This window comes from Festucalex cinctus, chromosome 7 (genome assembly GCF_051991245.1).
Source record: "Festucalex cinctus isolate MCC-2025b chromosome 7, RoL_Fcin_1.0, whole genome shotgun sequence".
Taxonomy (NCBI): domain Eukaryota; kingdom Metazoa; phylum Chordata; class Actinopteri; order Syngnathiformes; family Syngnathidae; genus Festucalex; species Festucalex cinctus.
In genome coordinates, this window is record NC_135417.1 from 1,182,717 (window position 1) to 1,200,885 (window position 18,169).

An 18,169-nucleotide genomic window follows, 5' to 3' on the forward strand; every position below is an offset into this window, starting at 1 on the left:
ACATGCACACATAGAGGACAAATTGCCTGCTTCACCTTTCTGTGAACACACAACATTGGACACAACAACCTCCTTTTGTCTCCTGTGTATATTTATAGACGTGGATATTTCTTATTTTTATCATCCCCTCCCGACTATAATCCTCACCAAACCCATCTAATTAAGAATTCTTATGACTATCAATTAAGTTGTCCACTCATCAACCAACCTTGATCTAATCCTCTCACTTTATTTTAATCAACATGCCAGTCTTCTCCTAATCTCAACTGCTACTTTATCATAGCTTAATGCTAACATGTAATGTGAAACACCATCGACATACTAATGCCAGTTTTAAAAGCAGTACATATATAAACCACTGCACATATATGGCCATGGTCGTTGTTGTTGGTGGTGGTGGTCCAAAGGCAAAAAAAGAGGGGGAATGACATGCCTCCCAAATAACAACCGAGTGTTTGAATCACGGCTGTCAGGAAGTGTTATTAGCTCTTAAAAGGCAATTTATTGCTTCACTTTGAGGACTTCAGCCTGGTCCACGTAGCAGATGCTACATGCTGATGACATTTAATCACAACATTCAGCCTCAGGGAAAGGTGCCAGTCCAGTCTGGTCTTTGGATACTTGGATCGCCCCCCCACACGAACAACAAAACCCCCTTTCTGAACCCTCACTCCAACCAAAAAACAAAAAAAAAACAAAAAAAATCATCAATCTTGGATACCAATTTCACCAATCAACATGACATTTTTTAGATATAGCTATAGGACCCTCAAAAGCAAAGTCTAAAGGACCCATGCCTGAAGTCTGCCATTTGGTAAATTCCAAGGTCTGTACTTTGACGAAGGAATCTCATGCTGCATTCATACCAAAAGCGGGGGGGAGGCGTTTCGGTGGCGCGTTTGCATTGTAATCAATGGACTTCCCGCGCATCGAAACGAAGGTGCGTGGGGCGGAGGACGCGTTTGGCGTGCTGGGACACGGTGCGCAGCAGCAAAAATCCGCACACTCGCATATTCGCCAAAGTTAAGAAAATTTCCCTTTTTTCGCATTTCGCCTCGCGGGGGCCAATCATCTTCGAGTACGGGCTACATCACACACAGCACCCACTCTATTGTCACCCCGAGACACCACAAGTGTGTACACCACAAGTGTGAACAAACAAAGGAACTGAGTGTCCAAAGAAGAAACGCATGGATTGTAGGGATAAATCAAAAGAATTTCCAACCAACAAAGTACACCAAAGTCTGCTCTGACCATTTTGTTAAAGGTAAGAAGTATTGTAACTTCTAAGATTTAAAATGCATTTTCCCGTTGTGTGATTGTGTTACGTGACGCGGGCCGGGCGTTCGGAATGTTTTTTGTTTTGTTTTTGCCGTTAATCGAGCGAGGCAGACAAGTTTAAAGATTTCTGCGCCAGTAAAAATAACCACTTCGAAATGAAAACTTTGGGAAAAGACATAGAAAGATGTGAAGTGGGTGAACGCATGTTTGTCGGTCCGGTGACTGACCAAAATAGCGCTCTAACAGAAGAGTGGCTGCCTGTCACGTTAAAATATAATCCGACCGTACTGCAGTCTTTACCAACGACATTAATAGCTCATTCACGCTTATTAATAGTATTAACGTTGTTTGAATGTATTGGTAAAGTAGTAGTAGTATAACTTGGTAAAATCATTCGAAACTATTGGTAAACAATAGGCTACGTGCTAAAAACATAGCGCCGGCTGTACGCTTTTGCGGTAGTGTTATTGCATTCACTAGATTTAAATCAATTACTGACATCATACACAAGTCACGTTTTCATGACGCCATGCACATCTTAGATTGCACATGGCCCTATTTCAACAATATTAGTTATAGTGTTGATATAGCATGATGTCGGACTTACCTTAGCATTAGCAATGATGAGAATTTGATCAATGATTAATAGGAGGAATCTTGGAAAGTTTTTTGTTGTTGTTGTTGTTTTTTTTAAATTGCCACCAGCAACAGTTTCAATGATTGACACTAAATTGGATGGAAATGTCCGTCATAACAATACGCACAAAAAGAAGTCTCAAGGACCCATGCCTGAGTTACAAGAGGAGGGTCGGGCATGCTGATTTGTAGAGGTGTGCCAAAAAAATCGATTCATAAAAGAATTGAGATTCTCACTTATTAATCGAATCGAATCGATATTAATATCCAAAAATCGATTTGATTTAAATTAGAAATGAAGAAGAAGGGGAAAAGGCAGTTGTAGCCCACATGCTGTTTTTGTGGAAAAAGGCACTTAGAATACAAAATTAATAAACGTTTAAACAAAATTAGACACTTTAATGTCTCTATTTGTCATTTTGACTTGCAAACCATACTGGAGTAGATCATGACAATGTTGTGCATATCTATAAATTGAAGCAGAAATCATTTGTCAATCAAATAATTTGGAATCGAAAATCATTTGAATCGAGAATCGAAAATCGATTCTGAATCGAATCGTAGACCCAAAAAATCGTAATCGAATCGAATCGTGAAACAGTCAAAGATTCCCAGCCCTACTGATTTGAAGCAGCCAGTTTCACAGACCCCAGGTTCACCAATCAACTTTTGTAGATATCTGGCATGCACAAAACAAGTCTCAAGGATCCAGGCATGAAAGTGAACAGGAAGTGAGACGTTTTTTATTAGACACAGCCATTGTGTGCAAATTCCAGGGCTCTGCCTTTTAAAAAGAACTACTTCTTCAAAGGCAAAGTTGCTTTAATTTTGTTATATGACAGTAATTTTTAATGCAACTAAAAACAATGGCTGTACAGTTATTAAAGGCTTTAAAATAAAGGAAAATACAGATTTTACATTATTTCCTATGGGTGAAAATTGCGTTGGAAGTCAACCCACTTTATATTCCAAAAGCATGTTTTATATACTATATTATTCTGAATGTGTAAGGTTCTGCGGGTAGTTCAATTAATTTCTCGAGCTGCGTACAACATTTTGTGGGAGCAAAAGCAATGTTTCCCTCCCGGTGGCAGTGATGTGTAAAATATGCAAACGAGCATATGAATATTCATGAGGAGCGCATGCGTCCCCGAGTGACTTGGACAGACGCACCAGTTGAGTTCAGAGTTCATATCATCAGTCTATATGTTGTGACTCCACCTTGTTGTAATGTGGAATGTGTGCGAGTTTGTTTTTGTATTATTTGACTTTGTTCATGCGAGACTCTTGAACTGTCAGCCGAGATTTCTTTTGCCTGAGTGCTCTCAGCTCACATAAAAATGACTTTTACTAGGTGCTCGCATGACAGCGCAATAAAAGGCAACAAAAAACCTGGAATGAATGAATGAAGAGTGATCCTTACCTCTCAATCCCCCCCCCCCCCCAACAGTATCAATACAGGCAGAAGACCTGTAATAATATTGTAACAAGGAAGCATTCACATGACACTTACACCAAAGTTACACATCACACTTCTACAAGCTGGAAAACGGATGCTACGTCATCTAGCATCTTTATTATGCCTACATATCAGATGTATGAGCTGTTAAAATATAGCCACTTCCATCTTCCAGTGGCAGGAATATATTCCACTGTCTGTGACAACGAGGCGCTCTAAAGCAGCCACGCCAGCATGAAGCCCTGGGTAGCATGCTAGCTGTCACGTTGGCCCTTCACACACATCCAACAAATGAGATGCTATAAAGTGGCCATGCTAGCAGACTATATGTAGGGAAGATGCATTTTCGGGGTGTAGCCATAGTTAGCATGCATTTAGCGAGCTAGCTAGCTAGTTAAATGCACAATTAACGGATGATGCGAATAATGACGGTAAAATTTGTTTATGTTGGTCAGTTAATGAGTTGGTTAGTTGGTTGGTTGGTTTGTTGGTTGGTTGGTTGGCTGGCTGGCTGGCTGGCTGGCTCGGTCGGTCAGTCAGACAGCAAGTGAGTCAGTTGGTGGTAATTAGACAATTGGTCAGGTTAGTCAGTTTGTTGATCTGTTTGCCAGTCTGTCTGTCAGTCCGTTGATTTGCAGCCAGTCAGTTGACGAGTTACTGAATTTGTTGTGTGGCTGGTTGGTTAGTCAGTCAGCCAACCAGGCAGCCAATTAGTTAGTCTGTTTGTTACTTAGATAGCTGGTTAGTTAATTAGTAAGTAGGATGATTGGCATGTCGATCAATAAGTTATTCAATCATTTGGTCAGCTGATTAGTTAGTTAGTTAGTTAGTTAGTTAGTTAGTTAGTTAGTTAGTTAGTTAGTTAGTTAGTCGGTCGGTCGGTCGGTTGGTTGGTCAGTCAGAGTGTCAGTTGTCAATCATTTGGTCAGTTATTGTTGGTTAATTCATTGACAGTCAGTGGGTTAGTAGGTTGGTCAGCCAATCGGTTATTCAGTTGGTCATGTTTTTTCTCCAATCAGACAGACATGTTTGGCTTTATTGGAGGTTTTCAGTCATGCTACTGTTGATTGTTTTTTTGCAGGGCTGTTTTTACTCTCCGATTACATGTGGCTGAGAATGTGCGCAGGGTGAAAGCAGGTCAATAAAAAACAAGCTGAAGAGGTAAAACAATCACAGCAGCTGTCTATATGAGTTGACTGATCTCGTCAGTATTTTAATACAATGAAAAGCTTTTTATGTCCTGCGTTGTTTCCATTCTCCAATCGGCCATGTGTAAATACAACAATCTGTAAGTTCAAACATCTTTTCTTTTGAATTGATAGTCTGGTGCGCAGATTCAATTCTTGCACTGCAAAAGCTCCTTTATGAGTTTTTCGAGTGGTTTGTGTGGTGCCATTTTTGTGGCGGCTCTTTTATGATTAGCAGAATGACTCAGAAAGTTACAACGACCCGAGAAACATCCTGTAAAAACCTGCGGCGAAGAATATTTTATGGACGACGTAAAATATTAGCACCACAGACCTCACCACGTTATTAGCATCCAGAATATTAGAATGCAGCCGTATTTGTGACATATTGTCGGTCATGATTAACAACACTGTGATCAAGTATTCTTTAAATCACACATGGCACTGTCACGGCCGATTGACGCCATGACATCACTGGGCTGACTCGGCAAAAAAGCCAGAAGGATTTGTTTTATTTATTTTTATTTTTTATTTTTGCTGCCCCTGAGGACTCTAATGTTGGTCAATCTGTCACGAATATACCCCTTGTTGGCTTTGAGCAGCACAAATAACAATGTATCTTATTAAAACACACTTTTTCTAATATTCCTAAGTGCCTACTCTTACTCTCTCACTGTCAAGAAATCATCCATCCATCCATTTTCTTGACCGCTTATTCCTCACAAGGGTTGCTGGCGCCTATCTCAGCTGGCTCTGGGCAGTAGGCGGGGGACACCCTGGACTGGTTGCCAGCCAATCGCAGGGCACACAGAGACGAACAACCATCCACACTCACAAGCACACCTAGGGACAATTCGGAGCGCCCAATTAACCTGCCATGCATGTCTTTGGAATGTGGGAGGAGACCGGAGTACCCGGAGAAGACCCACGCGGGCACGGGGAGAACATGCAAATTCCACCCAGGAAGGTCCGAGCCTGGACTCAAACCGGAGACCTCAGAACTGGGAAGCGGACGTGCTAACCACTCGACTACCGTGCCGCCCGTCAAGAAATCATATAAGATCAATTTGACAAAACAAAACGAAGACTGTCCAGTTCTCACAGTTGTGAAAACAAAAGGCAAAGCATGCTTTGTTCAAGCAATTAATCACTCCCAGTTGAAGTTTATGGTAAAACATATATGCAAGAAAAGACAATGAAATGTTGTATATTAAACAATAAAATGGTAAACCAAACCATAGACTGTATCGTCTAACAAAAGTCTGCTGCTGAGACAAGGTACCATATTGTATAAGAACAGTGAGAGGTTTTTTTTTTTTTTTTTTTTTTAAGTACATAAATGGGAACATAAATGATCCATATGAAACAGAATGTGTCTGTTTGTCATGATGCTAAAAAGAAATTCTATCAGTAAATAGAACACTGAGCTCCTATTGGGCCACTGACCCTGCTATAAATCATCAGCTTTGTTTGCCTCATTGGGAACATAAAAATAATAATAACAATAACGTGGCTCTTTTGTTTTCTTTTTTTTTCCTCAGGACATATTTGCTGATAGTTTGTTTTGGACGTTTGGCTTTTTCTTGGCAGTATGTTGCATGTTTGGGGAAAACAAGTTGAAATGCAGCAAAAGTGCCAAAAAAGCAAAACATGGGGAGAAACGAAGTGGTCTTTTGGAATGAAGCTAATTAAAAAAAGAAAATAATATTATATTTTTGCACACACAAAAAAATGTCTAAATGTGATTCTGGCCCCACCTGCAGTACAGACACAGCACTGCTTCCCCCAGTCCCATTTAATGTTGTTTTCCCATCATTAAAAATAGATACAAACATCTCGTATTTGTGTATGAAATGTGCTGGCTAGATTCCGCCACGCTAATAACAAACAAATGTCTCGCTGCTAATGACGACCCGCTTTCAAGTATAGAGACAAATTAACCAACTGGCTGGAAATAACTGCTTCAAATAAACAAGAAAAGTAACAAAAGAAGTCAGTTTAGAAAAGAAGGGAAAAAATAAAATTTTAATTACCTGGTTGCTTTGTTAGGTACTCCTGAACCATTATACTAACCCAATACTGGATGGATGGATGGATGGATGGATGGATAGATAGATAGATAGATAGATAGATAGATAGATAGATGGATAGATGGATAGATAGATAGATAGATAGATAGATAGATAGATAGATAGATAGATAGATAGATAGATAGATAGATAGATAGATAGATAGATAGATAGATAGATAGATAGATAGATAGATAGATAGATAGATAGATAGATGGATAGATAGACAGACAGACAGACACTTGGATGACTTAGTGTAACACACTCAGATAAGATTTTGTTAGTTAGTTAGTTAGTTAGTTAGTTAGTTAGTTAGTTAGTTAGTTAGTTAGTTAGTTATTTGCCAGTCAGTCAGTTACTTAGATAACTAAATGTTTGATCAATTAGTCAGATGGTCAGACACTAAGTTAGTTTACCAGATATCTGATCAACAGGTTAGTTAGTTAGTTAGTTAGTTAGTTAGTTAGTTAGTTAGTTAGTTAGTTAGTTAGTTAGTTAGTTAGTTAGTTAGTTAGTTAGTTAGTTAGTTAGTTAGTTAGTGAGCAACGCTACCAGGTGAAATCAATATTTTAATTGGCTATAATTTACAAAGATAAAATAGTCCTTATTAATTAAAGTTGACAGCTGTCTGCATGCTTAATCAGTACAGGTGGATAATTAAGTTTGGCTTTTATTTCATATTAGTTTTGTATTATGAATGTAACCTTTAATCAAGTGTCTCTTTTCAGAATTCAAAATGCTTTGCTTACATGCAGAAATAGCAATTTGCGCGCTCTTGATGCAGGTAATTGATTTCATAAATGCAACATACTAGTTTCTTATAAAACAAAACAATATATGCAGTGTTGCCCTCACTTCAAATGGCTATTTGAGTATAGCTGACACCTGGTCTCAACTAAAAGACACACGTCATGTGATTCTCAAAAGGGAAAAAACAAAACAAAAACAAGTGTGAGTCACAGAGGGAAAGCGACTTGGCCACCAGAGTGGAATTGTTTGGAAAAGTGACCACAGACCACATGTGACCAGCAATCACGTGTCATTGTGTCGCTAAATTGGAGAGCACTTCTTGTCTTGTGTTTGTGTCTTGATTGAGTTTCAATAGCCACTGATTGATTTCCGCCAGCGCCGAGCACAACAATAGGGAAAAATTGCATTCTCACAAACAAAGCAAATGCAACAACAGCACGCAAGGTGCCTTTTATGTTTTACAATTATCAACAGCTTTGTGTAATTGTGCTCTTTATTGTTTATACTGACGTTTGAAACACCAGAGCAAGGAGCAGCTTCTCATATGTGGACCATGTTTGCGTCGATGACATCATTGTGGTAAGACATAAACTATTCATGGCATTTCCTATGGGTACTTGTCAGAGTGGCATATGAGCACAAATCTGAACTTTTTTGAGAGGCTTATAAGCAGGGCACAATGGGGTATATGCCACGGAAGAGGCGGGACTGTTTTTGCACATCAGCTTTGGTTCCGGTTCGGTTTTCGACGTGTGGGCTTCGTCAAAATACTTGTGCTTCCGACTTTGGCCCCTCGGTTGCGCGTTCACAACCCGGACTGGAACCAAACTCGTGTGCAAAATCACGGAAGTCGGAAGTCCCGCCTCTTCTGTGGCATATACCCCATATGATTGGCTGCTTGTGGAGTTCAGTAAACGAGCTGCCTCTTTGAAGTTCATTGCCTCCTCTTAACATTTTTTGTCCTTCTCAGAGGGCAGAGAGGGGAGGGCTGAGCAGTTACGCATGGAGGAAACAGGCTATAACATGACAGGTTGCATTTTCATATCATAACCCCACACATTATCACACAGCATACTTTAACAGCACTTTGTGGATTGTAGTACAAGTATAGTACACTATAAATCCACATTTGGAAGGTAAACTTGAGTTTAACATCACACTCCTATGTTTACAGGTTCAACACATGAATAAAAAAAAAATGCAGCACTGATGAAGCCGCATACATAATCCCTTAACATCCCTGCAAGATTAAAGGTGGAGAAACGCAAAAGCAAGCTCATTTATTGAGCTTATGAGGCTGCAGGGGAAAAGAAGGAAAACCTACAAGCCGTCTTAATTGCTGTTAGGAAAATATTTGCTTTTATTTTTGCTAGAAATCAGAAGGACAGGAATGCACTGAAATGTGAATTTCACGCCATTTAAAAGGTATATCTATGTAAATATGTTAGAAATAAATCAATGACAATTTCAAAATGTGGCAGTCCAGTTGAACCTCCTGGGGAAGCTTTTTTTTTCTTTTTTGCACAGGTTGAGATGTGGAACACCATTTCTGTCAGGCTAAAATCCAATTTCATGGCAAATGTACTGATTTTAAGGAGTCAAAAAAGTGGCTTTTTGTCGTACAGGAGCTCAATTATGCCTGCTGAGATGCTTTCAGGCCTCCAAGGCCTGTTAGGAAGAGTGTGATGAGAGCTCATTTTTCATGCTTTTAAACAGCTTGTCCACCTCATGAACACACACAAAAAAATGACCTCAGCACGTGGCTGACACACGCACGCATACACGCACACACACAGAAAGGGGAGAGAGGGATATGGTGATCATGCAGGTCTCAGAGCGCCTCCTTGTGTTTAAAAGCAGTAAGTGCTCAACATTTGTGCATGAATTATAACAACCTCCTTCCCGGTATTTGGATTTTTATTACTCGTTTTGGCATGACAAAAAAACATGTATTTACATACTTTTTTTTTTTTTTAATGAATGATTTAAAGTATTAAACAAATAAGATTGTGTGAACCAGGAAGTAGCTTGAAAACAAATAGGGATTGAAGGAATTTTTCTTTCACTATTGTACTTATATAAAATTTGTGTGCATGTGGGTGGGTGTGCGTGTGTGTGTGTGTGTGTGGGGGGGGGGGGGGGGGGGTCGCCCATTTTACCACGTTATAACTATCGCATATGCAACTCAAAGCGATCACTGCAATTGTCAGTTTCTCCACTTTTGGTATTTATACAGATGTTTGGCTAAAATTAACATTTTTGTTTTCTTATGTAAATTACTGGCAATATACCCACTAAATTCCAATATTTGTATTAAGAGATTTTACGTTCTGAAAAAATACCCCAAAAAGTAATAAGTGTGTTTCTTTCTCTCCAGAGGTCTAATTGATAATTGATAATGATTGAAAATGAAAATAAATAAATAAATAAATAAATAAATAAAAAAAAGGTATTTTAAGCCCATATGAGATTCACATTCTACTTTTTTACATATGGACTAAGAGTTGAATCAGTACTTTTACCCGTGAATTTCCCCCCACAAGTACCTCTACTTCTGGATAAGAACAGTGTCATTACTTTTACCACCTCTGAAGTACATCTAGTGACATCTACTGCCTCATTCTTGTCAGCGCACACTACTGAACCACTACAATAACAATGTCAGGATAGCACACTTCACGCTCATCCGTGCAATCTGCTGCCAGCTTCGATGACACGGGATTCCAGGCCTTTTCCCTCGCATGTAGATGTGAGGTGAGCAGGTTAGGGGGATGGTAGAAACTTAGAAAGCAGGGTGGTAGCAGTGTAGTGTGGGAGGGGTTCAGTTTAGTTCCAGGGGTTAGATTGTATCCACAGGATTTCTATGACAAAGCCGAGCAGGCGTAACCTTGGGGCCCCCTAAGATGGGGGTTCAAGAGTAGCGCACCCCCTTTTCTCGTGTAGGTCACCGTCCATCACACCCGTGCCGCTTAATCATGTTGATATAATCACGCCTGAGGCTAATCGGCTATAAGGCAGCACACACAGGATGAACTGAAGTGAACTTATGATTTATGAATCTGTTTTTTTTTATTTATTTTTTTATTTTACCCGTTCTAAATATTATTCGGACAAAGGATTCAACGGCTATGATTGGAATCACATACAGGATACAGGCACCTTCACTTTTGAGTGACCCAAATTAGTTTTTAGAGGTCTAGTTTAGTTTTTCGAGATACAAGTTGTTGCTCGGCCATCTTTGGCTTTGACTTGCCAGCAAACAAGATAAGATAAAAGTGCTTGAGGGTGGCCGTGAAGTCAGCCTAAAGCCACTTCACAGCAAGTAGAAATTTGACAGCGAGTCAATAAATGTCCAATGAAGAGGTTTCAAGGTGTTTATTCCCACTCTCAGTTGAAGTTTCCTTGTAAACAAAGCAAAGATGTGTATTCAAAACAACTGCATAACGTTGCCTTAGGATTGTTTACTAACTTAATGCAACTTACAATGCGAAACGGCATACTAGTATCGACTAGGACTAGTATCGATAACGCAGTACTTACAAACCTTGAAACAACAGCTATTTGAACGCAAATGATAGCAACGCATGTAGACAGACAATATAACAATACTAGCTGGCATTTATTCTTTATACTGTGCAGACTGAGTTATTTACCGAGTCACTTCGTGTAGTTGTGAAACTCTTCATTTGTGTTTGTATTACACCTCCTCATTGAAATAATATCATTAGCCTTCATTTCAATGGGTAAAGATAAGGGATGTAACGATATCCAAATGATAGGCTGTTACCACTATATGAAGGTCACAATATGATAATTATCACGATATTGTGGGGAGGGAGGTTGGCGATACGAAAAAGGTCACAATATTGTATTTAAAAAAAACACACAAAAAAAACAAAACAAAACAATATTGTTCTTTTGTACATTACAGCAATGTAGGGATGCGCGATAATGCCGTTTCAACCGATAGCGATAAACCAATAATTTAGAAGTGCCGATATCGATAACTGATAAGTAAGCCGATAATTGTTTGCAAAATTAACTTGAATACAAATATGCTTTCGAGTCCTACTATAAGTCTAACAAATAAATTGAAACGTTGTATAAACTTTGCACAATGTTTCAATGTATGTAAAGCATCATGAAGCTGAATTTTATTGATATGAGCCACAACCACAACATATGGACCAATGTGGCATGTCTATAATTATTGCTGGATTTCTTTATTATCTGGTTTATCTGTATGAAATCAAACTGCCGATAATTATCGGCAGATTTCTCTATTATCTGGTTTATCTGTTTGACGTCAAATTGGTCGATATGTGCTGATAATTATTGGCCACCGATATTATTGTGCATCACTACAGCAATGCTTTATAATATACAACCTACAATCTCTAATATGTGGCCTCAATAACACTTAATATTGAGTCACTTACTTGCTAATGCAAGCACACATTGAGTTCCTCCACATATTGACTCGGTTCATAAGCATATTACGTGCCCGTTCATCTGACCATTAGCGTGGATTTCAAACATATAAGGACCAAAACATGCCTTGCGAAAATTAAATTGCACTAAAAAGCTCGCCACCAGAGGGTGCTATAACTGCACAAATGGAAATCAACCTCCTTTTTTTTAAACAGATGTGCTGCTTTTAATATTGTGACATGACGGTGACGATATATTGTGGCAGTTTTAATATCGCGATATCACGATATTGCAGTTATCGTGACATCCCTAGTAAAGATTATTTAAAATAAGAGCTTCTTTTTTTTTTTAAATAAATAAATAAGAGCATTTTGAGTGATGAACATGGCCATGGAGCGGAATAAACGCAAGCCAAGTCAAGCCACCATTGTATACAGTAGTAGTGGCTAAAATAAAGTGAAGCACCACTATTGGCGGGTGATAAGAACCAAACCCTGCTGCAGCGAAAATCTGCAAGTAATTGACGCCCACCCAAAATGTTTGCAATTACCTTTAAATGTCACAAGATGGTAGCAAAGCACTTTCTCGATTAGACGAGGCTATGGCCTGACTAAATGACGCTTCCCTTAGGTCAACATGGTTGATTGGACTGAAGATGGCACCAGATGGTACCATAGCAATATCTTTCTATTAGACATAGCACGGGCCTGAGTAATGAACCATGAGTAAATTCGTTGTCCATTCAGATTATTATGTATTTCATTTCATTGTTTTACATTCCAATTTTGTATAGTATTGATGGTTTGTACAATTGCGATGTGACAGCGGTGGTAGTAAGATGTAGATTTAGTTAGGCAAGTCTGAAGGTCCAGGTATCAAACCACTGGAAAATGTAATCATTTCGACCTAAGCACATTGTTTAACCGGTCAGCAGAAATATATCCCATAAATCCTAATGTAACAATGAATCATGAAACGGTTTCATGAAATGTGTTTTATTAGGTACGGTGAAGCATGACATCTCATTTATTATGTTTGATTTTTTGTTTTTTGTTTTTTGAGAGTCATTGAGTAACAGGCCTTATTTGGTCGTGTGGATTGAAGCCAGCCATTGAGCAATTTATTCCTCATAGTTTTTAAATCTTCCCCTCAAGCGCTCCCGCAACTCTCGGAGGATTTTGGAAGGAAATCCTGATGAAGAGAGTGGAATAAAAAGCATCCCGGTAAAGCGTTTCCTCTGACTTGCACGCCTACTAATCCCCACTCGTACAAATGAAGCACAATAGCTCACTTATGAAAGATCCACGACCAGTAGAACATCTCAAGGTCATGTTAATTGCTGTTATTGTAAATTAAGGTCTACTCTGATCTTTATTCATTTTTAATCACTTCTGACAAAATATTTTGGTCACAGTTTCTTTGCTCGTTTGCCTTTTGGAAATGTGCAAGTGCGCTCCAGGATTGTGTGAAATGCAAACTGAAAATAATTAAACTTTTTTTTCTTCACTGTAAACTTGATTTTGAATTCTTTGGAGGGTGGATTGCACCAACTATGTGGTGTGTTAAAACCCCCTTTTAACACACCACAGAGTTGGTGCATGGCTTAAAAACTACGGGATGAAAAATTATGATAAATCAGTGACACCTATCTACCAGTTCTTAAACCCTCCTGTTATGTTGCGGGTCAAATTGACCCATCCAACCTCCATTCTTCTATCTCATTAAGTTCACAACAAACACAATTTAGCCAATTTAACACACAAATAACAATGCTCAGTTTTTTTCTTTTCCCTTTTTTGATTGTTAAACATGAAGCGAATCACATTGACCCATGAACACAATCACACATACATAATTTCCTAGGAACTGGCGCACAAACAAATGTGTTTATTTCTATTTGTATGGGTAAAATGCATCAGGTCACACTGACCCAAGAGCACAACCACACACATACAATTTACCTCAATTTAGCACACAAATGTGTTTATTGTGGATTCCTTTTTCTTTTTGGGTTCGGATAAACAACATGCAGTGGGTCAATATGACCCATAAACACACAACTATCCCCAATTTAAAAGTTGCTATGTTTTGGTTATGTGATGGGATCGGATGTATTGACGTGCACGTGGATAGATTACAATCAACCTGCAAGTTTCAGCTGCATTCGCCCCAAAAATAAATGCTCAGAATTCAAGTAATATACATTTAATAATTTATGAAACATAATTGGTTAGCATATTAGCATTGATCCAGCTAGAAACCCGGGGTTAGACTGTAATAAATCTGCATTACCTTGCAATAAAAGCACACTTACAAACATTTACAACACCGTTAAGAGGTCTCAACATGATCCAAAACGACAGTCATGTGCTTGCAATTATCTGCCTGCGCTTTAGCTGCCACGCATTAAATGTAATCAGGGCCTCGTCAAGCCTCCACGCCTTGCGTTGACCCCCCCGGAGGCCTTTCCGCGGAGCAGCGGTCGCAATTAAAATGGAAATGCGGGGATGTAAAAGTTGAAACATCAGCTCGTCCCTGCGGGGTGAGTCAATGCAGCAGTGAGTATGTGACCCCCCAACACTTGACTCTTGAGTCAGTGGTGTCCCCTTGAATGTTGGGGAAAAGAATTGGCCCCGGATACTAGTTTCACCGATGAGCATGAAATTGGGTGGACATGTCTATCATAACAGACCGCACCAATAAATCTCCGGGCAAATGCTTTGGCCCGTGCCGTATTAGAAAGTGAGAAAAAGTCAGAAAACAAATAATCAACACAAACTTGGAGGGACACGTCTAAATAAAAGAACACAACAAAGAGTCTAAGAGCCCATATCCGAAATTGAAAAAGAAGTCGTCCATTTTAGCTTGAAGCAGCCAAATGGGGAAAAATTCCAGGTCTTAAAGTTAGAAAAGAGGTCAGCCTTGAACACCAGCTTCACTGATCAACATGAAATTGGATGGACATTTCTATCAGAACAGGAAATGTCAAAAAGTGTCAAGATCTCATGCCCAAAAACGACACGAAAGACTGCCAATATAGTCTGGAGCAGCTATTTTGACTAAATCTCAGAGCTTGCATATTTTGGCAAACTCTGACTAGCGAATTCACCCAATCTGAAACATGAACACTCAGAAAATGGTTGATGCTAAATTGCGATGTTTTATTTATGTATTTATTTTTTTAACTATGCCATCATCTTGTGGGGATGAAGCATCTCATCAACGTTGGATGATCATTACCAGAACTTGCCATTCGTCGTTGCTTTGAATATTTATGATGATGATTTATGGATCAATATGACAATCTTTTCAACAGCCAATCTGGTCGACCTCCATTTTGTTTGGACTTGGAAACATTTGTACCCATAGGGAATAATTGAAAAAAAAATAAAAATAAAAATTCCCTTCAACATCTCCACCATGTAAACCTAATTCAAATCACTATGCGGACAGCCGCATAGCTTTATCCAGAGTTGAGCTCTCTCAATTTGAACTGTACATGTATTCTCTAATGGGAAAATTCTAATTAAGTAAATTCTTCTTTACTTGGTCGAGTGTTGCACATCCCATGACATGAAAGTTGGGCCATCAAACTCTCCTGTATGCAGACGCGGTGACATAACACGTCTTAGCTGGGTGGCCCGCTTGTTTTTGGAAAAATGTGAACCAAGGAGAAGGACGAGGAGGCCTGGAGTACTTTTGGATGATTTTACTGCGATTAACAAGGCTTCTGAATGTGTGTCACATCGTGTACAATGGACTACCGCAAGCTCACAATACACTGATGCTGTGTGTGAAACGCAAGTCCAAAGACAAAAATATCAGGGCAAGAGATGCCTTCTCTGCTGGTCTTAACACTGTCAAAAACACTGACCTACATTTACAACCTAAATTTCAATATTTTCTCCATGAAATTGTATATAAAAGTGTATTTATTATCAATCATCTATTTTGTTCGTTGGCGTATTTCTTGGCTGTATTTCTACTAATATGCGTTTGTGAACATCTGTTTTGTTTTGTTTTGTTTGTTTGTTGTTTTTTTTTGTCCAATGAGATTTCAGCCTCCATGTGTTGCCATGTCAATTTAATCTGCCATCACAAGTTACTAAATTAGCATTGGCACTGTTTCTTTTAACCAATCAGATTTTGATTTCATGCCGCAGGGCCCACAATGACATCAGCATTTCTTCATTCTCTGATTGGATGGCCAGAGAAAACTTTTTGCTGCCAAGATCAGCCAAGATTGACTAGTAAAACACAAAACAAAAACAAAAATAGTATACGGAACACTGGCTGTAATTTACATTTTAACAAGTAAGACAATCCAAACATAGACATGGTGGAAATTTAGAAAAAACATTGCAAAAAGTTAAAATCCTGGGATAATATGTAATAAATTACATTTGAGTATAAAATCTGTTGTCTACATAAATGCATATAACAATGGATAATGCAATGTATATGTTAATTTTGTGTATTAGTGTAATGTGTACCACAAAATTTTTGATTAATGATTTATAGCGGGCTAGATTTTTTTTCGCATATTTTTTTATTTTATTTTTTTTACACTTGTCTGCAATGTTTTTCTGTGGTTTATGGAAAGCCCGGTAAAAACCAATACAGAACATGCATTTTTTATTTTGCAGCATACAAGTTTGATTTGTGTGCATGTGAGTGCGGTGACCTATCCCTGCCCTCTCTAAAGCTCAAAAACAAACATACACAGAAAAAACTAAAATGTAAAAGAATAAGATGAAATAAAACCAAAAAAATAATAATAAAATACAGCAAACAAGATAGGCTTAATCTCTACAAATGCTAACAAGTAGCCTGTCAATCAACTGAATGGGGAAGATGCGAAGGAGAGCTTGTTTGGTATAATTTGGAGGAATATTAATTGAGCATTGCTTTGCATTTGAAATGACAGATATTCTATTTTAAAATTTAACAGTAATAAATATTTTTCGTGTAATTACAATGGTGAAATTATTCCTAATTATTTGCTAAATTAGAAAAAGAAAACACCATTCACAAACCTAAATATGGCGGTTTGGTTAGTTCACAGTCTGTCTCTTTACCCCGGGTTTTCACCGGTTGCGGTTGCGGTGCGGTTGCGGTGCGGTCCGGCGACGCAAGCAATTAGATTCCATTCATTCGAATGGTGCAGTTTACACCGCTTGCGGGTGCGTTGCGTGTCGACTGCGGAAGGCCTGCGGCGTGCCGCAAGCCTTCCGCAAGGATAGACCTATTTTCTATTTTTGCCGGACGCCGCAGCGGTAGGCCTCCGGCAAATGGCAAGCTAGCAAAAAACACATCGAGCGGGACAGGAAGACCGAGGCAGTTTCAAAATAAATTTCCGGTTACCTTTCAGAATAAAACACTCGCCAGCTCCTATTTCGCAAGTTTTTCAGCAAAACGTGACGTGGCGTCGCCGGTCCATGTGCTCATTCACGGTTTAGACACCAGCGAACATGGACGAGGAGAGGTTTATATTGGAGGTGGAAAACCACAAAATAATATATGACACGGCACATCCTTTTTATAAGGACTGTAATGTATTGTGAGTTTGATGTTCGCGATTGCTTGTTGTGCCCGTCTCGCTTGCCGTACTGAGCGGCAGCCGGACGCGGAAGACAGAAATAAAGAGTGGACCCGCACTGACCCGACTCTCGTTATTAATATACTTTACAAGGACAACCAAAAAAATGATGCTGCATGGAATCTCATAGCAGAAGAAGAAGAAAATGTTAAATAAAAAGAAGTCCACCTCTCGTTGTGAAATGCCACATGATCGCGCGCGCGCGGTCCCGCGAGACACGTTGGGAAGTGGGCGGCGACGGTGCTGCCGGACCGCAGCTGTGCGGAGCCGGTGTGGATTGACAAAAAAATTGACCCGTCCGGAGCACGCAGTCAAGACGCACCGCACCGCAACCGCACCGCAACCGCATCCGGTGAAAACCCGGGGTTAGAAGTAGCTAATACACTATCAGACAGTCTTGCGATTTTATCTGTCCAACTATACACAAAACCCACTTGATTTATTCTCCTTACAAATTTGCCGGTTGGATTCATTTCGAAAGAAAAATCCTAAACGTTTAGGGGTATACAGTATACCTGACAGCACAATCCCAAACATAACACATAAGGGTTTTTGTCATCATTTCAGTTCTACCATCCTGTCATGTTTACAAACATTCTTCCTGTCATCTTTACAAACATTCAGAAATCGTCTTTATACTGCTAAGGGAGTAGGGAATGCCTGTATAATTTCCAAGACAACACTTGTATGCTAACTACTGATCCACAGACAAAAGTAGCCAAAGAATTAAACAGAAAAATGGGTAACTGGCATGGCC

At 39.2% G+C, this 18,169-nt stretch overlaps 1 protein-coding gene across 5 annotated transcripts in view; it reads right to left on the minus strand.

Moving 5' to 3' along the window:
* Positions 1-18,169, minus strand: part of znf385d (zinc finger protein 385D) — a 118,803-nt gene that overhangs the window by 99,899 nt on the left and 735 nt on the right. The gene's annotated exons all lie outside the window — the stretch shown is intronic.